We start from the raw sequence: 20,878 nt of genomic DNA, 5'->3' as shown, positions 1-20,878 counted from the left end.
GGGTGTCTGAGCTGGACGAGCCTGAGCGGGGCTGTGGGTCTCCCAGCTGGAGGAATGACATTTCTTACGCTGACCCTGTCTCCAGGTCCTTCTCCTTCCACCATCACCAGTGGCTTGAGCAGAGCCTCAGCTCAGGGAACCTGGAGCTGCTGAGGTCAGGCACAGCCCTGCTGAGGTGGGACTGGTAGGGCCGGTGCCCAGCTCTTGCTCCTGGGGTGTTTGGTGCCTCTGTCCACCCTGTGCTGATGGCATTGGGGAGGCACAGGCCTGTCCACCGCCATGCACAGGCAGTGAGGGCCAGGAGATGGTGCCTTGGCTGCTCCCTTGGCAATAACACCTGTAACCAAAATGGGGTATGAGACATGGACTTTCACTGCAGGGTGCCCAGCCCCCAGGAGCGTGAGCCCAGCCTCAGAGAAATAAGGTTGCTCTCCCATGGACTTTAAACAGGCATGCTCTGCCCAGCGTCGGGGCAGCAGTGCTGAGAGTTGGGGTCTCACTGTGACCCCCCTCAGGTAGGTCCTCGGGAGCTGCAGGAGAAACCACAGATCTGGGGCACAGTGACAATCCTGCTTTGCTGCAGAGAATGGACCCAGCCCGCAGGGCCAGACTGTTCAGGTCCCAAAATGCCATGAAACAGGTACTTTCTGCTCAGGTGTGCTGCCCCCTCAAGCACACACAGGCCTGTGGCTCATCTCCCCAAGGAGGAGGAGGCAAACCTCTGCCAGGTGCCAGAGTAAGGGAGAAATATTACACCTACGGGAGGGCAGAGCTGGCGGCGAGGTGGCACGGGACAGGCACTGGGCTCTTTGCCCTGGTCCCCACTTGGGCACCTTGACTCTGCTGGTCAGTGTCCATGCTGCCCATAGACCCCCACCATCCTGTGTTCAGAAGATAACACTCCCCCCTTCTTCTTTACTTCACTTCACCTTACTTCTCTGAGATGCAGGGCTGGAGCTTGCCCCAGTGGGAGTTTTCCAGGGGATGGAGGCTGTGTTTGCAGTGCCCATGTATGTCACCCATCATCGTGGGCGTCTGGCCCTGGGAACGCTGCTCTCCCATGGGGGCTGCCAGCAGGAAGGCTCCAGGGTATGGGGCAAAGGGGTGTGTGAGCCTGGGCTTCCCCCAGAACCCCCAGCGTCACCCCAGGGGTGGTGGAGCTCCCGGCAGGGAATGGGGCAATGCTGAAGTGGGAGAGGATGTTGGCGACAGCCGCCTCCTCCCCTCTTCTCCTCTAGGGCCAGATCCTGCTGTTTGCAGCAGTACTGAGCTGCAGGAACTCCCCACAGGGAACCCTGCCTGCCACAGACAGCAAATGCACCTTCCAGCCCACAGCAGAGGAGCCTTTTGGGGAAAAGGCAGAGGGGTGTGGAGACCCACCAGCGGGAGCAGGGAGGGCAGTTTGGGTGCCAGGTCCTGCCCAGGTGTCAAAGCCTTCTCCTCGACTGGCTCCTGCGTAAGAGCCTTCTCTGCGGGGCAGGGGCAGGTGAAAGCCCCGGCCAAGGGAGAGGGACCCTGGCTCAGCTCCCAGCAGCACCTGCTTTAGAGGAGGGACACAAAATCTCATCTGCCATGGAAACGTGCCCACATGAGCATCCTCCCAGATGAGCCCTTCTTCAGGCCAGGGGCTGGACCACGGCTTTTGGCTACAGCACACATCTCGTGGGGATCCTTTCTCCATCCCTCTGGCCCTCCAACAGCGCTGAGGGAAAGGTGCCCCAATCTCCCCTGCTCCCCTCCCTCCTGTACCTGCCCACAAGTACTGCCCCGACACAAACCCAAACTGACACCCCTGGCAAGGCAGCAGGAGGGCAGGGGTGGGGCTGGAGGGGAGCAGGAGGAGGGGGTCCCAGGGCTGCCGTGGGGCCTTACAGCCCCTGCTCAGGAAGAAGGCAGCTCTGCGGCTGTGGCAGTAGTGCTCGGGGTCTGTGAGGGCCCAAGGCAGCAGGAGCAATGGAGATGGGTCCTGGCAGAGCATGAGGAGAGGGAATCCCAGCCCCACGTGTCCCTGAACATGGCTCTGCACCCTGTGCTGGGGCAGTGGGGAGCAGAGCTGCCTCCTGACCATTATGGGAGGTAATCTGTGGGCCTTGATCCCACCTGGGGCTGGCTGGGGTGTTCAGGGCACTGCAGCCACCTTAGGCTCACTTCTGTGAGACAAAAGCCCAGGGCTTCCCCTGTCCTGGCAGCTCTGTCATGGCCTCTGCGCTGTGGGACCAGCGGGGCCCAGGCAGGGGGAAAGAGCAGCTGGAAACCCAAGGGTGAGGAAATGGGTGCTGCCGCTGAGGTGCATCACGGGACCTATCAGAGAGCCATTTGGACTCGAAAGTGCCTGTGGCCAGCAGGATGGAAATGTCTCTGTCAGCAGGATTATTCCCCAGGGACCATGGGCTCTCGCAGCCCCACAGCCTGACCCCGACCCTGCGCCCCTTCGCACCACCATGTCCTTCTTCTCTGCTCCCCCTGGTGAGCCTCAGGGAGACAGCCCGCCACCTGGGCAGGCAAGCACCAGCTGTGGGTCAAAGCCCTCAGAGACTTTTAATAAGAAGAAATCTGGAGGCACAGCAGAAAGAGGGGAATACAAATAGAGGAAACTCCAGGCGGTTTCTGCTGCCCATGGGTCAAGGGAGACAGTTCCCATGTGCTCACAGCTCTCCCAGCTGCACAGACCTCTCCTCCGTCCCGGCTGCACCCAGCTGCACAGCAGGGATGGGCTCTCCTGGCCTGGGGCTCAGGGACTGTTGTGCACAGAGCTCCACTGTCACAGCCTTTGTGTCCTCACGGGGATGTGCCAGAGACACCTCTTCAGCATCATCATAGCCCATGCTCGCCAGGGATAGGGACAAGGTGTCTCCTTCAGCTCTGGGGACCCCGACACTTGTCCGGGAGCGCAGGCTGGCCCCTGCAGGCAGCAAGGCAGGACATTGCAGTTCACCTCATGGGGTCTGTACATCATCTTCCTCCCAGCTCCTCACCACATTCAGCTCCTTCTCCCACCCCCAGTCCCTCCAAGGAAAACTCCTGGGGCAGGTTCCCCCTTCCCAGGAGGTTGGGGTCTCAGGACAGCAGCGACTCGGGTGCCACCAGGGATGGCACCCCAGGAACCAGCAGTGCTAAATTTCCCTCTCACCTCTGGGTGCATCCCTGGGCCCTGCTCCCCTCTGGCACCCTGGACATTTCCCACTCGCCCTGCTCAGGGGCAGCGTCCTCCCCAGGGTCAGAAACCTCCCTGGCATCATCATAGCCATGCGCTGGCTCACCTGCGGCCAGGACAAGAACATCTGAAAGGAGAGGGGAGCTGGTGACAGTGAGAAGATACGTCCTGCAGAGCAGAGGACGGGAGGAGGCGCAGGGACACAGGGCTGAGACACTGGTGTTGGCAGCGCCACAGGAGACCCCCATGTCCTCCCCATCTCTGACACTGACACTCAGTGACACCTCTGTCCATCACATGTCTGCAGGGAGACGAAGCCCTTCCTGCCCCGTTACCTGCTGCTGATGCCAGACCATCCTCCTCCTCGCTGAGCCCAGGGGAGGGCTGCAGCTGGCTCAGGGACTCCTCTGAAGAAGAGCCTGGAGAGATGCACAGTGGGTGTTATGGAGCGAGCCCCACTGACCTGGCCCATGGTCAGCGCTGCTGGGGAAGGGGGACCCACAGAGCTGGGGCTGCATGGGGAGGAGGGCTGGGAATTTACCCTGCTCCCCTGGCACAAACCCTGTCTCAAAGGTGCTCCCAGAGGTGCCCTAGGACAGCCCCTTCCCTCCCTCCTTGGGTGTCACATGGGGTGCAGGGGCAGAAAGAGAGGGGCTGTCCAGCTGGGCGGTGAAAGGTGGTTGGGAGAAAGCTCCTCTCCTGGGCCCAGGACCTGGATGCTCTCCCCACACACCACATGGCCCAGTGCTGCAGGGACCACGGGCTGGGGGCTTCAGGGGATCAGCTCTGGGTTAGGGCCAGGGGAAAGGGTCCTGCAGATGTGCCTCCAGGGAGGACCCACACCCACCTGAGCGACCAAACCTCGCCTGCTTCTCCCATGCTGGGCTGTAACCGATCTCCTCGTACACGGCCTCGGGGAAGAGCTCCTGAGCTCTCCTGGAGCCTGGGGATAGAGGCAGGGCTGGCAGAGGGACAGGCAGAGAGCCAATGGGACCCCACTGTGCTCCCCCAAACCTCTTCCTTGGGCCAGCCCAGCACTGCTCCACAGCACAGCCCCACTGCACTGTCCAGGCATGGCTGCCACATCCCCGGTGAGGGCAACATTGCTGTGCAGATCCTCTGGGGCAGCATCACCCTCACATCATCCCTTTGGAGACAGCGCTCATGCCCCTCTGGCCCCTGGGTCATGCCCCCTTGTCTGACCCTGGAGCAGCTCCCATGTTTCCTCCCCACCTGGAGCTGCCCTCTCTCTGCCCCACGGGTCTATAGCAGGGCCCCTGCCCTTCTGGTGGGTGGGCAGGGCTGGGCAGAGGGACAGGCTGGGAGCCTGACACCATGGAAATGGACCCTCCTGCCCCACGCTCCTCCTAGCATCTCCATTGCCCCAGAGCGCCCTCCACCAATACCCAGAGCACTGCCAGCCTTGGCCATCTCCCCTCTGCTCACATCTCCCCGAGCCCCACTCTCCCCGTTTCTCTCCTTGCCTCTGGCCAGCTCCCCCACCTCTGGGCTCTCTCCACCCCTTGCTGCTGGTGCCCCATGGCCAGGCACTCACTGGGGTGGTGTCTGGGACAGGTGGCAGCACACAGTCCCACCCCCTCAGCTCTGCCTGTGCCCCTCACTGACATCCCGCAGCACCCCACAGCCCTTCCAGGAGGTATCTTCCCCTGGCACCATTGTGGCAGGACCCACCTCTGCGCCCAGTCCTGGTGCTTAGCACTTGCCCGGCCAGGAGGGCCAGGAGCAGGCAGAGAAGGGCCCCCAGGATGATGCAGATGATGACGGGCACTGAGACTCTCCCGCTGCCAGTCAGACGGCCTCGAGTGGGATCTGCATGGGCAAGAACATGGAAGGGGCAGCACCAGGCCTGGGAGAGGTGGAGGCAGCATCAGTCCTGACCCCATCACACAAGGCAGCAAGGGGTGGAGCGCCCCAGGGGTGAGTGATGGGCAAGCTTCTACCCTGCTGAGTAAATTACAACCCTCCCTAACCCCCCACCCCACCCCAGTGCCTCCTCCTGGGAGTTTCACACCCCAGCAAGGAGCCCCTTCCATCCAGCTGTGGGTCACAGCCTGGCCCCGGGGATACCCAGCCCCGGGGGAGGACAAGTTACCTGCTTGGGGTGGGAATGCTGCCGTCCTGGGTGTAGCTGCAGAAGAGGCAAAGGAGAGCTGGGCTGAAGGGTGGTTGTGCGGGTCCCGGGGAGCCTCCTCCCCAACACACCCTGTGTGTGTCTGGAGATGCCCCTGACACATCCCCCCCAAATTGCCCCTCCTGTAGTGCTAGAAAGGGAGGCCGGGACAGGGCCCAGCGCCTCTGCTCTGGGCGGCAGGCAGGAAGGCACAGGCAGCCCAGGGGATAGCCCTGGGGCTGCAGGGCCCCACGGCAGTGGCAGCAGGACGTCCAGATCCACCGAGGCTGTCCGCACTTGACACCAGCCTCCTGCACTCCACAGAATGTTCCTGCTCTCGGGAGGTCAGGGCCCATGCCAGGACCAAGTGGGTGTAAGGCTTTCCCCAGCTCCCTGCCAAGACCCGAGCAAGGGGTCCCAGCCCTGCCACTCACCTGAGCAGCGCACGGCAGCATCTTCCTTATGCCGACAAGCACCGCTGTCCCCAGGACGGGCCCAGCAGTCCTGCAGAGACAGCTCTGTCCCCCGGCACTCCACCTGCTCCAGCCAGATAGGGCCCATCCCCATCCCAAACGCAGCCTCATGCAGGGCAGACACCGCGGGGCCACAGCCCAGCTGCCTGCATGCCACCTCAGCATCCCGCATGTCCCAGGAATCGTCACACACCGTCCCCCAAGAGCCACGGTGCCAGACCTCCACTCTGCCCGAGCACCTGTCCTCGCCTCCCACTGCACGAATCTTCTCCCTGGCTGGAGAAGGCAAAGACTTCCCATGGCACTGAGAGAGCAGGCAGAGCCCTGCCAGACAAGAAGGGTACACAGGGGAGCAGCTCCCTACCTGTGCAGCTCGTGGAGTTGGGGCACGGGGCCAACGGGTCGGGGGCATTTCTGGGCGTCCCCCTGAAGAAGGAAACACTGTGGTGAAGGGGCTGGTTCAGGGGATGGTGCAGAAGAGAGCAGGGCTGAGCTCTGCTTGGCCTCCCTGTGCCATCTTGGTCACGAGCAGCGAACCCTGGTCATTCAGGGGACAGACGCAGGACTGTGGGGACCCTGACTGCTCAGCCCCAAAAGGCCCCTGGTTCAGAGAGCAGCAGGAGGGTGTCCATGGAGGGGAGGCTCTTCTGAACCCTGTCTGGTCTCTTCTGAGACCTCACCTGGAGATGCCTCTGCCTCCCGCAGGTGCTGCTGGCAGCCTGGGTGGCAACTGCTGCTGGACGTGGGTGGCTGTGGTCACGTTTGTGCCACCAGCAGCAGAAGGGTCTGACATGGCAAGGAAAAGCCCTTCCAAGCTCTTTCTCTGTGTTTGGCCGTGCCCACCAGGGAGCAGGAGCTGGGGTGACAGTGGTGCCCAGGTGGCTCCGAGTTACCATTGCAGGTGATGTGGATCTCATCTCGCAGGTCTTCACATGACTGCGGGTTCCAGGGAGTGGAGGGACACTGCCAGAAGGAGCTGGTTTTCTCCCCACACTGCACGTTATCCAGCCAGGCAGGGCCAGACACCCTGCCGTAGGGCAGGCGTGTTTCCAGGGATCCTCCATCCCCGCAGCCCAGCTCCTGCATGCCAGCGACACCGTGTCAAGAGTCATCGAGTTGGAGCAAATGCTCCCCCATGTCCCGTTGTAGAAAACCTGCAGGCGCCCGAGCAGCCGTCGCTGTTCTCCAGCCTCAGGGCCACGAACTCTGCAAGGAAAGGCACCAAGGGGGAACAGGCTGGTGTGGGGCTGTGGGAGCCAGGACACCTCTGCACCCCCCAGGCCCTCAGGCGGGCAGGGGCAGGGCCAGCACGTCCCCCTTGCACCCAGGGGCAGAGAGAAGTCCCTGACGGACAGACACCCCTGCCCTTCCCGCTAACCTCGGGGACTGCTGAGCTCCCCAGGGACCCCCAGTGGGACTGAGGGTGCCCGTGCATGGGTGTCCACAGGACGGGCTTGGGCAGGAGCTCAGAGGCAGTCAGGAACAGCCTTGGCCATGCCCGGCTCTCCTTGTGTCCTGGCCTCCCCAGGAACCAGGCTCCCACCACAGGTCCTGGCACACACCTGAGCAGATGACTCCCGCGTCCTCTTTGTGCCCGCAGTCGTGCTGCCCCCAGGGCCCGCAGGGCAGTCCCAGAGAGCAGCTTCGGCCCCAGAGCAGTTCACGCCATCCAGCCAGATCTGGCCGGAGCCTTCCCCAAACCGAGCAGAGCCAGCCGCCTCCACCGCCCCTCCACAGCCCAGCTGGTGGCAAACGACGGCGGCATCAGACAGGTCCCAGCCATCGTCACACACAGTCCCCCAGGTGCCCTGGTAGTAGCTCCACTCTCCCAGCACAGCGCCCAGTCCCGTTCACCAGCCGGACCCGCCGGCTCCCTGTAGTGGGTAGAAAGCCCAGTTGCTGTCAGGGCCTGGCTGCCCACCCACCCCGTCACCTGGGGGCCCATGCAGTGCTGCTCACCCCAGCAAATGACTCCCACGTCTTCCGCAACCCCTGCTGCCGGTGCACTCTCAGGCAGGGAGGTGTTGCAGAGGGCCAGGTTGGCCTCGTGCCCTGCGCACCGGACCCCTCGCAGCCCCACGGGGCCCGTCCCTCGCTCAGGCTTTGGGGGGTTGTAGGCTGTCCCTGCCTCTCCGCACCGCAGCTGCCGGCACACCACACTGGCCTCCTGCATGTCCCACTCGTCATCCAGAACTCTGCCCCACATCCCATGCTGGAAGATCTCCACTCGTCCGTCGCACCGGCTCCCTCCGCCCACCAGCCGCAGGGATGCAAAGCCGGCTGAGCCTGGGACAACAGAGATACCACAGCCATCGGCGGCACTGGGGAGCAGGGCATCCTTCAGGGAGCAGGGCGAGGGGGATTTTCTGACCAAACAGGACAGATTGAGCCTTTTGCTGACGAGAAGTGAGGGCAAAGCCCGGGTCCTCTCTGCAGCTCACACCCAGGTCTGCTGCTGCTGGGAGCACCCAGGCAGCTCCTGCCTGGCTGGTGGGATGAGGCTCTGCAGGGCTCTCTGCGGGGATGCGATGTGGTTGTCTGCAGCCAGAGGGATGGAGCAGAGCCCTGCAGCCCTGTCCTGGGCTCGTCCCACAGTACGAGAACAGAGGAGCCCAGGCCTGGTGGTGGCGCTGGGGCTAAGGCACTGCCCTGGGGTAGATGCTTGCCTCCGTTCAGTGCTCAGCTCTCCCAAAGCAGAGCGGTCAGTCTGAGCAGGCAAAGCCCTCCAGATGGCTCCTGGGGATGCCAGGGTTTGTCCAGGGAGAACTTCAGCCTGGTACTGCCATGGGACCCCTGCTTTGGGTGGCCGTGTCACACACAAAGGGCAAATGGAGTTAATGCAGCATTTTTCCGGCACTCACCTGAGCAAATGACAGCAGCAGTGTTCCCGTGGGAGCATGGTGAGGCCCCCAGGGTGATCACTGGGCACTGTGCCAGGTGGGCTTCAGTGCCGTCACAGTGGAAGGAGTCTCTCCAGACAGGGCCAGTCTCTCTCCCAAAATGCTCTCCTCCAGGAATGGCCTCAGCAAACCCACAGTTGAGTTGACGACAGAGAACGTGGGCATCCGAGAGATCCCAGCGGGAGGCACAGAGGGTCCCCCAGGTCCCCAGCACCTGGACCTCCACCTTCCCCGCACACGCTGTGCTGCCGTTCACCAGCCTGAACCCTGTGTACTCTGGGGACAGAGGAGGAGGAGAGAGGGTGGATTGGTGCTCTTGTACCCTCAGGAGCTGGGGGAGAGGCCAGAGGACAGCATGCCTTTCTTCTCCTTCTCAACTATTTTCATGCTGCAGACAATGCCATCATCCCTCCTGTCCCCACACCCAGCCTAGCACATTCCTTGCTCTGTTCCCCGACCCCTGGCACAGCCCCCGTGTCCCTGAGTCCTTACGTGTGCAGGTGACAACAGCGCTGTTCGTGGGTGCAGGGCTGCTCCCTGGAGGACCCTCTGAGGCAGGAGATGAGGAGGGATTCATTCCCCACACACTGCAGCTCTCCATCCCACGGCACTGACCCCTTCTCCAAAGTGAGCTGCCTCAGCGACAGGCAGGGCTCTGCCGCACTGCAACTCCCTGCAGACCACGTCAGCAGCTTTGGCACCAAAGTGTGAAGCACAGACAGTTTTCCACTGGTCCCCGTCATGGATCTCCACACGTCCTGAGCAGCGGCTCTTCCCTTCCACCAGACGGACAAATCCTGGGAAAAAACCAAAACACCTGGCAGTTCCCAGAGTCCTCTGGCAGTTAAATGCCCACATCCTGCATCACCTCCAAGCAAGCTGTGACCAAACTGCCCATTGCACATCCCAGAGGAAGCTGTTGGGGGAGTGTTGGTGACACAAACACATCCAGGCCCCCCTGCACCCCTTCTCTACACCATCACAGCACTCGAGGGTATGTGTCTGTCGCAGACTCACAGCCACAGGTACTGCTCAGACAAACTGCTCCCACACAAGGTCCCCTGTGCTGCCTGGCATGGTTCCCCCAGCACCGCAGTGGTGGGAGCAGTTTGGGTCCAGGAGAAGTGGCCCAGATGATACTGACTGCTGCAGCCTGCTCAGCCCCTGCAGAGCTTTGGGCCAGGCAGGACCATCACCCTGAGGCAACCAGAAGCGCACCCTGATCCCAGGGTGTTCCTGGAGGATTGGGAGGTTCCTTTTAGGTGGGAGATGTCACAGAGCACAGAAATGGTGCAGCTGTTATCATGGCTGGTGCCTGTCCAGACCCCTCTGATGCTTGCCTGAGGGGGAAGGTTCTCAGTCAGGGACGCAGCGCACAATACAGATCAATGTCCAGACAGAGGGACAGGAGACTCACATGCCCCCCTGGGCCCATGCCGCTCTCAGGGAACAGCAGGTACCGATGAGGATCAGGAAATGCTGCCAAAGCCCCCATGTCATGGGGCAGTGTGGGGAGCCGTGGGCAGGCAGGTGAGATTGGGCAGTGGGTCAGTGCTGCCTGCACAGGGTCATGTCCCCGCGGGGCTGTCACAACCCCAGGGATTTCCCAATGCCAGCCTGTGACTGTGGTGATGTGGGAGGGAGCAGCCAGGGTCAAGCAGCCACCAAGCCCTGAGGCCTCGCAGTGCTGGACCACACAGCTGAGCCCTGGGGACAGGCAGCAAACGTCTGTGTGCCGCCCAGCTCCACTCCTCAAGCCCAGCTCTCTGAAAAGCCCTTTTGATTCAGTTGAGGTACTCATGCCTGTGAAGGGGAATGACCCAGGAGGACCAGTCATCTCATGCTGTTCCTCCAAGGTGTGGAGTGCCAAGCAAGTCCCCCTGCTTTCTCCAGCACAGGGACCCTCAGCATTGTTGGCTGGGAACTGGCAGAATGGGTGGAGATGAGTGGACACCCGGGGCAGGGACGGAGGATTCATCTGCAGCCCAAGATACTGACTGAGGGGACTAGACACTGTGGCAAGGTTAGTTCACCCTGGGGTAGGGTCCCTCTGGGCTTTCCCCAGGGACTGGGGACATCAGCAATGACTGTCCCAGCTCGGCAGTTAGACCAGCATCACTGTGCCCTGCTCTGGGATCCCCTTCTTGCTCCCTGAGGACACAGTCAGGTCCCTTCCCCCATCCTGGCCCAAAAGGTGGGGAACAGGCTGACCCCTTACCTGAACACGTCACGCCAGCATAGTGTGAACACAGTCATGTTCACCCCATCCTGCGTGTTTGCAGTCAGACAGGGCAGACTCGGTGCCATTACAGCCAACATCATCCATCCAAATGGGGCCAGATCCTGGCCCAAAGTGTCGTACTGAGGAGCTTCAACAGCAGACCCACAGTCCAGCTGCTTACAAACCACTGCGCATCGTCCATGTCCCAGTAGTCACCACACACAGTGCCCCACTGGCCCTGTTGTTTCACCTCCACTCTCCCAGCACAGCGTTTGCCACCATCCGCCAGCCTCACCTCCACAGCACCTTCAAACACTGACACAGGACAGTCAGAACAGCGCGAGCCCCAGCACTGGGGGTCTGGGGGAACCCCTGCCCGGTGGAGTCAGAGGTGCCAGGGTGGGAGCCCTCTCCCCTCCAGGCTGTCCCCGGGGCAGTGCAGGGCTCCCTTCTATCCCCACGGGCTGTGCAAGGCTGGGGGTGTGCAGTTGTGGCCCTGCTGGGTCATTTGTGGCCCCACAGCCTTTGGCACCTCCTTCTACCCCAACGGCCAGCTGCCACCTGCCCCTGGCCCATGCCCACCTAGGGCACCTGCTCCTCCCCACCCAGCACCCTGAGAAGAGACCTGCCCCCAGGGCTCCCCCAGCACACACTGCTGCTTCTCCCCAGGGCCCCCAGCTGCCCTGGACCACAGCCTGCCCCGGGCTCCTCCCAGCTTATCCTCTGCCTTCAGGTCTTGCTGTGTCCCCTGCGAACAACACAATGATCCCAGTGAGCCCTCCCAACCATGCCCCCCTTGTCCTGGCATCAGCCCAGCCCAGCCCTGCCCTTGTCTAGGATCCCCCAGGAAGGTCACCTCTCTGCCAGCCTGTGGGAACAGACACCCCACTTCCCTTGTCCCCACACCCACAACCTGCCTCCCCTCAGGCTGGAGCTCACCCAGTGTTCAACGCCCGTCCCTGAGTCCTTACGTGTGCAGGTGACAACAGCGCTGTTGCGTGGGTGCAGGGCTGCTCCCTGGAGGACCCCTGGGCAGGAGATGAGGAGGGATTCATTCCCCACACACTGCAGCTCTCCATCCCACATGGCACTGACCCCTTCTCCAAAGTGAGCTGCCTCAGCGACAGGCAGGGCTCTGCCACTGCAACTCCCTGCAGACCACGTCAGCAGCTTTGGCACCAAAGTGTGAAGCACAGACAGTTTTCCACTGGTCCCCGTCATGGATCTCCACACGTCCTGAGCAACGGCTCTTCCCTTCCACCAGACGGACAAATCCTGGGAAAAAACCAAAACACCTGGCAGTTCCCAGAGCCCTCTGGCAGCTACAAGACCACATCCTGCATCACCTCCAAGCAAGCTGTGACCAAACTGCCCATTGCACATCCCAGAGGAAGCTGTTGGGGGAGTGCTGGTGACACAAACACATCCAGGCCCCCCTGCACCCCTTCTCTACACCATCACAGCACTCGAGGGTATGTGTCTGTTGCAGACTCACAGCCACAGGTACTGCTCAGACAAACTGCTCCCACACAAGGTGCCCTGTGCTGCCCAGCATGGTGGTGAGCAGTTGGGTCCAGGAAGTGGCCCAGATGATACTGACTGCTGCAGCCTGCTCAGCCCCTGCAGAGCTTTGGGCCAGGCAGGACATCACCCTGAGGCAGCCAGTAGTGCACTCTAATCCCAGGGCTGTTCCTGGAGCATTGGGAGGTTCCTTTTAGGTGGGAGATGTCACAGAGCACAGAAATGGTGCAGTATTATCATGGCTGGTGCCTGTCCAGACCCCTCCAATACCTCTTTGGAGGGGATGTCCTCAGCCAGGGACACACTGCTCTGCCTGAGATGCACAGGTCCCAAGCCAATGGCCGGACAAAGGGCCCGAGACTCGCATGCCTCCCTGGCCTCACACTGACTCAGAGGGTAACAGCAGGCACAGATGAGAGTCAGAAGTGCTGGCAAAGACCCTGTTCCATGGGGCAGTGTGGGGATCGATAGGCAGGCAGGAGAGGTTGGGCAGGTGGTCAGTGCTAGCTTCATGGAGCCATGCCCCTACAGGGCTGTCAAAGTCCCAGGGATGTCTCAGTGCCAGCCCGTGCATGCGGTGATGTGGAAGGAAGCAGCCAGAGTCAAGCAGCTGCAAAGTTCCTAAGCCTTGCAGTGCTGGACCACAGAGCCGAGCCCTGGGGACAGGCAGTGAAGAGCTGTGTGCCACCCTGCTTCTCTCCTCAGGGCCCAGCACTCATCCTCTCTGAAAAGCCCTTTTGATTCACTTGAGGTACTCATGCCTGTGAAGGGAATGACCCAGGAGGACCAGTCATCTGATGCTGTTCCTCCAAGGTGTGGAGTGCCAAGCAAGTCCCCCCTGCTTTCTCCAGCACAGGGACCCTCAGCATTGTTGGCTGGGAACTGGCAGAATGGGTGGAGATGAGTGGACACCCCGGGGCAGGGACGGAGGATTCATCTGCAGCCCAAGATACTGACTGAGGGGGACTAAGACACTGTGGCAAGGTTAGTTCACCCTGGGGTAGGGTCCCTCTGGGCTTTCCCCAGGGACTGGGGACATCAGCAATGACAGTCCCAGCTCGGCAGTTAGACCAGCGTCACTGCCCTGCTCTGGCGTCCCCTTCTTGCTCCCTGAGGACACAGTCAAGGTCCCTTCCCCCACCCTGGCCCCAAAGGTGGAGTACAGGCTATTTCCTTACCTGAACATGTCACTCCAGCATCGTGAGTGAGCACAGTTATGTTCACCCCATCCTGCGTGTTTGCAGTCAGACAGGGCAGACTCGGTGCCATTACAGCCAACATCATCCATCCAAATGGGGCCAGATCCTGGCCCAAAGTGTCCGTACTGAGGAGCTCCAACAGCAGACCCACAGTCCAGCTGCTTACAAACCACTGCTGCATCGTCCATGCTCCAGTAGTCACCACACACAGTCCCCACTGGCCCTGTGTTTCACCTCCACTCTCCCAGCACAGTGACTGCTGCCATTCGCCAGCCTCACCTCCGCAGCACCTTTGAACACCAACATGGGGCGGGTCAGGAGAGTGCCAAGCCCCAGCACTGCAGGTCTGGGGGAAACCCCTTCCTGGGTCGAGTCAGAGGTACTGGGGTGGGAGCCCTCTCCCCTCAGGCTGTCCCCAGTGCAGTGTGGAGGTCCCTTCTATCCCCATGGCCTGCGCAAGGCTGGGGGTGCCAGTTCTAGCTCTGCTGGGTCCCCTACTTCCCACTGCACAAGGCACCTCTTCCCACACCAATGGCTACCTGCCCCCACCCATACCCACCGCACCTGCCCAGCCCTGCACTGGGCACCGCTCCTCCCCAGCCCAGCACCCCCTCAACAGCCCTGTGTACCCAGGCCTGCAGCTTCCTGTGCAAACCACCTGCCCTACCACCATCCAAACCCACCCCACAGCTTTTGTTTGCAGGGAACACTGAGACAAATCTGAGGATCCCCCAACCCATCTCCTCTCCTCATCCCTGGTGTCAGTCCAGTCCCTGCACTGGGCCAGGCCCTCCACAAGGATGTCTCTCTACTGTAGATGTCCCGCTCCCTTCTCTCTGTGGGGTACACACTGCCCTCATAGGGTCAGGGCTCCCCTGGATTAAGGGGGCAGTGAGCAGCACACAAACCCTCGAGGCTACCCCAGAGGTTGGCAGTGCTCTGGGGATCTCTGGGGGCTGCCATCACCAGCTAGGCCACCACTGGCTCCAGAGGCACAGTGCTGGGCAACAGGGGGTACCCCACGAGAGGGTGTCTGTGAATGCAGCCAGCCACAGGCTGCCCTAAGCACTGGAGCCCTGGAAAAGGAGATACTCTCTCCCACCCACATGGGCACAGGGAAAGGCACAGGCTCCATGGACTTGAGCCCCTTCTGCCCCTCGTCTCAGTAGCACCTGCAAAGAAACCCCATTCCCAGGCGGATCCTGATGACCACCCTGGTAGCCCCTGGCCCTGGGCTGTGGACAAGGCAGTCAGCACTTACCCCTGCACAGCTGTACCCAGAGCAGCAGCCACAGCATCTGAGGGGACAGGACTCCCTCTCGGCCCATCCTGAGCTCCTGCCCTGCCAGCACATCCCTGCTGCGCCACACTCCCTGCCACAGCTCCTGTGGACTCATGGGGACAATGATGACGAGAGGGCAATATATCTCTGCAGATGCCAGCCCAGCTACAGGAGGAGCCAATCAAAGCAGCAGCACCTTTTTAGACATTATCGGGAGCTATCTCCCCTCCGACACAGCCCAGCCCTCCAATGAACTGCTCCAGCGCCATTCATGACCATATATGAGGGATGGCTCCACTGCAGGTGTCACGTCACTGTGGTGGTGGTGCGTCACAGGACAGGGCCGGCTGTAGTGGGGGAAAACGGATTTTTCACGCCTTGAACCCTGCTGTGTGGACCAGGAGCACTGAGCATCTCCTATACCGGGCACATCCAACAGCCCAAGGTGCGAGTGTCCAGCTCCCGTGCCATGGGAACCACAGGGCTGGGACTGCACCAGGTGTGTCAGGAAGGGAAGGAAACAGCCCCTGCCCCTGCTTCAGATCCTGCTGTGCTGGAGCAGCAGCTGGGAAAGGGCCTTAGCTCAGGCCAGAGCCCCATCCCAGGAGTACTGCTCAGCCGTTCCTCCCTGGAGAGCCCCATGGAAGGTCCCTTGAAATGAGCTGGAGCTGGGACATGTCCCTGCAGCAGCGCAGCCCAGAGGCTCAGATGTATCCCTGCCTCTTGGCATGTCACCGAGGGGCCGTTATTCCCCATGGGTGGCTCGGGAGCTGCAGCCTGCAGGTGCACAAACCACAGCCCACGTGGCCTCACAGCGCTCCCGTGCTCCCCCCACAGCGCCCGGGCAGGAAGCCTGTGGTTTCCTCCTGGCACCGTGCCCAGGCACATCCCTGCGGTGCCCCCAGCCACCCCCACCCCGACTGCTCCAGCCAGGGCTGCAGGGGCTGCTCCTTCGGCCTCGCAGACACAGGGCACGGCAGATCCCGTCCCACATCATGCCCTTCTGATGGGGCACACGGCTGCTCTGCACCGAGCCCCATGGGGTGTCATCCGTGACATTACCTCACACCCTCCTACAGCCGCTGCTGTGTGCTCACGGGTTATACTGATGGTGACCTCACACTCCTACTGCCATCGCTGTGTGCTCATGAGTTACACTGTCACACGTGTGTGTGCAGTGTATGGACTGCTGCTGCTAATGATGGTTCTTCCAAAACCCCATATTTGGTTGTGGTCTAAATATTGACTTGGTGACATCAGAAGCACCTACACAAGCTATGTGCCAGCTTCTGCCCTATCAGCTACTCAGGCACCAGCGACATCACAAGCTCATACACAGCTAAGTGCATGCTCCTGGCCTATCTGCTACTCAGCCACAGGTGATGTCATAGCATCTACTGCTGATATTGGCCTGCTCCTGGCCTATCGGCTATCAGGCAGCAGTGACCTCAAAACCACCTACACAAACTATAAGCCTGCTCCTGCCTTATCAGCTACTCAGGCACCAGTGACCTCACAGGATTCTACACACCCATTTGCCATGTCCTTGCTGTTGAGGTACTCTGCCTCAGGTGACCTCACGAGCACCTGTAAGGGCCATGCTCCTGATCAAGGCCTATCAGCTATTCAGCCAAGAGTGACATCACAAGTACATACCCAAGCCATGTGTCTCCCTCTCCCTATCAGCTACTCAGGCACCAGTGACCTGACCACCACATATCCACCTACTTGCTATCTGCTCGCCTATGAGATATCAAGGCACAAGTGACCTCACAAGCTCCAACACAAGCCATGTGCTTGCTCTTGGCCTATCAGCTACTCAGGCATCAGCAATCTCACAACACTTCCACAGGCCATGTGCCAGCTCCCAGCCTATGATCTCCTCAGGCACCAGTGACCTCACAAGCACATACCAACCTATTTGCTCTGTGCTCGTGTGGTGGTGACCCCATGTGGCAGCCCCCACCCAGTCACTTGCTCACTCCCCACCAGCGGGATGGGGGAGGGAACTGGAAGGGCAAAAGCCAGGAAAAAAGTCTCATGGGTCAAGATAAAGACAGTTTAATAAGTGGAGAAGTAATCACTCACAGCAGGAGATTGATGCCAAGCCAGTCTCTGAGCAAAGAACACACACCCCCTCCCCAGTTTTACTGCTGACCATGACGTCATATGGTGTGAATATCCCTTTGGTCAGTTGGAGTCAGCTGTCCTGGCTTTGTCCCCTCCCAGCCTCTTGCCACCCCCAGCCTTCTCGCTGTGGGGGCAGAGTGAGAAAGAGAGAAGGCCTTGACACTGTGCAAGCACTGCTCAGCAACAGCTCCAATGTCAGTGTGTTCTCAACACTGTTTTGGCCACCAAAGGCAAAGCACAGCACCATAGGGCTGCTAACAAGAAAATTAACTCCGTCCCAGCCACACCCAGTACAATCTCCACCCCTTCTTCCACACCAGTTGCATCCTGCTCAGGTCCTACAGTATTCAATACAAATGTACATTACATCCACCACCCCCACCCCCTTCCCCATCCTTTCACATGACATACACACAGCACACTGGCTTTGGCTGGTGTGGCTCAGGTGGACCTGGACAAGTGCCAGCACACTCCTGACTTCTCCCCTCACTCACTCAGCCAGAGCTTTTTGAAACATTCCATCAGGTTATCAACCTAAGGACAAGGAAATCTAAATAGCACACTCTGCACCGCACAGTGGTCTTGCAGGTAGCTGTGAGATCCCCCACGCCATGGGGAAAGGGAGTTCCCCACTACCACCCTGCCTCTCTGTTTGGCACCTCAAAATCCACTTTGCAGTTCATGGGCTCACTGGCTGTTTCTTCTGCTTCTCATGGTCTTTTTTGAGATCCTCTTTGGGTCTTTTCCATACTGTCCCCATGCTCATATTCTTCTGAAGTTGGCATTTTGTCCTGGTTTCCATGTTGGCAGACAGCATTGCCTGTGTCTTGCGGCACCAAGAAAGCTCAGAGGCTACCCCAGTAACCCTGCGTGGCCATCCTGCTGGCTGGTCTGGGATGTTGGGGCCTCCTAGGCCACTTCCCAGGATTGGGCTCTTCTTTGTCTGTTAACAGGATTTGTGTGGAGGCCTTGGTGGCCTCCTGGGAGGGGGTCGCAGCCTCAGGCATGTTCCCACTGCCTTGAAGTTCCCCCCACAACATGTCTGGGCTTCTTCTGCGCCTGATAAAGTGGGGGACCTCGACCCACCCTTGTAATTTTATTTCTATTCACATTTAAACTCTAATTCTTCATTCATTAGCTCTTATTAAAGAAGGCTTTCTCCATTTAACCTATGTGATAATGGCTATATATATTTAATTTTTCTGGCTTTATAAATGTTTTTATATAAATAAAAATAAATATATATAAATGTATACATGTACATACGTGTATAGAGGCGTATATATATTTAAAATACCGTATATATTGATAAATAAATAAAAGTATATTATACATATTTGTACACTCACACATATATTTCTAAAAATGTATATCTTGTAATACAGGTATATATTTTTATATCTGAGCACTTCCTTGTCCAAAGCAGGCAGGTAGCCAGTCACAGGGCTGCATGAGAACATGTGGGTATGATGGTGTCAAAAAATGGCTGCCCAACCACCATGCAGCATGAAAACATGTGGGGAATGAGGCTGCGAAAAGTGGTGGCCTCCCTGTACGTAACGACAGGGGGCTTCCTTTGCTGATGTGCTTCTGGGTGCACGGGGAGGGGAGGCTCCTTTTGCCAGCCAGTCACAGGTCTTCCTGAGAACACATGGGGTTGACGCTGGCAAGCAATGGCCATCAGCCAAGCACAGAGCAGTATGATGTTTAAGAACATGGCAGCCCACTCCCATAAAATGGCAGCCCCTGTTCATATAATGGCAGCCCCCCAAATGGCAGCCAAACCAAAATGGCACCCCTGGGTATGGAGGGGAAGGGCCTTCTGGGTCAGAGGTACTTCCGGGTAAAGCAGAAGGGGGGCCGCTCCTTCCAGGCAATCCCCACAAGGCACGTGACCAGTAGAGGGGTGACTTCCGGGGCAAATGGCCCCTCAGGCAGCTGGCAGCGGGTGGGCAGGGCATTGCTCACGTCTTACCTGCAGTACCGGTGGTGCCTGTGCTCCTGGCGTGTGCCAGGGCAATGAACCAAATAAGCACAAGGAAGGCACGTGGTGAGGTAAAAATGCTTCTTTTGCGCCGTGGTCAGATAACGGGTCCCTGTGGTGTCAGAGCTTCAGTGTTTGTGCCTGAGCTAAGAACTTTCCCCGCCTCCGTGCGCTTCAAGACGGCACAACCCTTCTCAACAAACCCACTACGGGACCCTCCTGGGTCTCGTGTGAAAATCTGCACTACTGTGCTGAGGATCCTCTCGAGCAGGGATGGCACAAAGCCTTTTCCACCTGCCTCCTCACCTGGCCCTGATCTCCCTGTTTCTCAGCACCTGAAGCCCCGCTCCATCTCCTGCCCACCCTGGATCTGGTGCTGGCAGTGCTGCACTCGGTGGTGCCTCCAGCAGTGAACACCCTCATCTACAGCATGAGGAACCAGGAGCTCAAGGATGCCGTTAGGAAAGGGCTTACATGAAAGGTTTTGCAATAGTGATAAACTCCCCATCCCTCTCAACAAACGACTCCCAGGATATCCCATCCCAAATGGGTGCTTTGATGTATCATCGTTACTGTTACCAGTCTCATTAACTTTATCGTTATTGTTACTTGTGGTGATCATGTTCGCAGACAAATGTTTGGATTTGTCTCACTTGTCCAGAGGCATGAACCTGCTCTGTCTCACCTGGAGCCTGTGTAAGAGTGTGTCTAACACTGGGGCGGAGCTGACTCCCACACAGGCTCTCTGTAATAAACTGGGATCTCCCCAGTGCACTGGGGAATTAGCAGCAGTCCTCCCCATCCAGCTGGAGCTGCTTCCCACCCTGACCAGCAAGGCCAGTGTGGAGTCACCCTGTGACCCCAGGCACCACAGCCAAATGGCTCTGCAGAGCAGCACCGCCAGCTCGGGGCCCTGCAGGGATGATGGGAGGGGGCCAGGAACAGCCAGGTAGATCAGCAGAGGGTTAGGGAGAGCTCAGAACAGAGATGACCTAGGCTGGAAATTGCCTCAGAGACAAAAATACCAGTGTTCACTAATCCAAGACAATGCCCAGACTGTGGGTGCCCTAAAGCATGTTCATGGTGCAGAGGCAGAAGTCCTCACTGTCTGGTGCTCCACCAGGCCTGGGTAGTGGATGAAGAAGGGCTGGTGCTCACAACTACCCATCTCTTAGTGCCATCGCCCCTCCTCAAGGGTGGCATCGAAAGGGAGGCTGGGACCCGCGTGCAGGGCTTGCACTGAAGGAAGCATGACTCAGCAGCCCTGTGAGTTTGCTGCTGTCCCTCAGTCTCTGTGCCCAGCACATGTCCTTGAGAAGCCTTCCTCCACCCCATGCGCTGTCCCTTACCCCAGTCACTGAGTCCTAGTTCCTCTGAGCAGCCATTTCCAGCCCTGGCCATTCACCATGGTCCAGCTGAGGGCTGATCTTTGAAATGTGACCAGCCCCGTCCTCTTGCTGGGCTCAGTGTGTGCACTGGGGGAACACCCAGACCTGCATGGGCTCAGACATGCCCAGAGCCTGGCAGACCCCAGAGCAGGGCTGTCTGCAAAGCCTCACATGGGCCATGGCCAAGGCAGGGAAGGGGTCGGGTGCTGGGCGAGCAGTCAAAGCCAGACGGCCACAGGGGAACGGGGCACTGAGGTCTGTTGTGGGAAGTGTGCCAGGAGGATGTTTCCCCAGGCCTGAATGCACTCTGTCCTGAGTGGTGCCTGCAGGGCAGAGCTCTGGGGCCACCTGTGGGATGCAGGGCTGGGCCAGCCCAGGGACAAGACCAGGGATCTGAACAAAAGCCACGATGCTCCAAGAAGCTCCCACACTGATGGAAACCCCAAATTCCCCTCCATTCCCAGGCAGGCAGGGCTGTCACCCCAGTCAGTGGGA

The 20,878-nt window shown here is 59.6% G+C and overlaps 1 pseudogene; it reads right to left on the bottom strand.

Annotated features, from left to right (window-relative positions):
• The window catches only part of LOC127025978 (antigen WC1.1-like), a 39,061-nt pseudogene extending 19,444 nt beyond the window's left edge, over positions 1–19,617 (bottom strand).
• Between the last annotated feature and the right edge of the window lie 1,261 nt (positions 19,618–20,878).

Source organism: Gymnogyps californianus, chromosome 26 (genome assembly GCF_018139145.2).
Source record: "Gymnogyps californianus isolate 813 chromosome 26, ASM1813914v2, whole genome shotgun sequence".
Lineage (NCBI taxonomy): Eukaryota > Metazoa > Chordata > Aves > Accipitriformes > Cathartidae > Gymnogyps > Gymnogyps californianus.
Note: the sequence above shows the minus strand (reverse complement) of the source record. Positions and strands in the feature narration are given on the sequence as shown.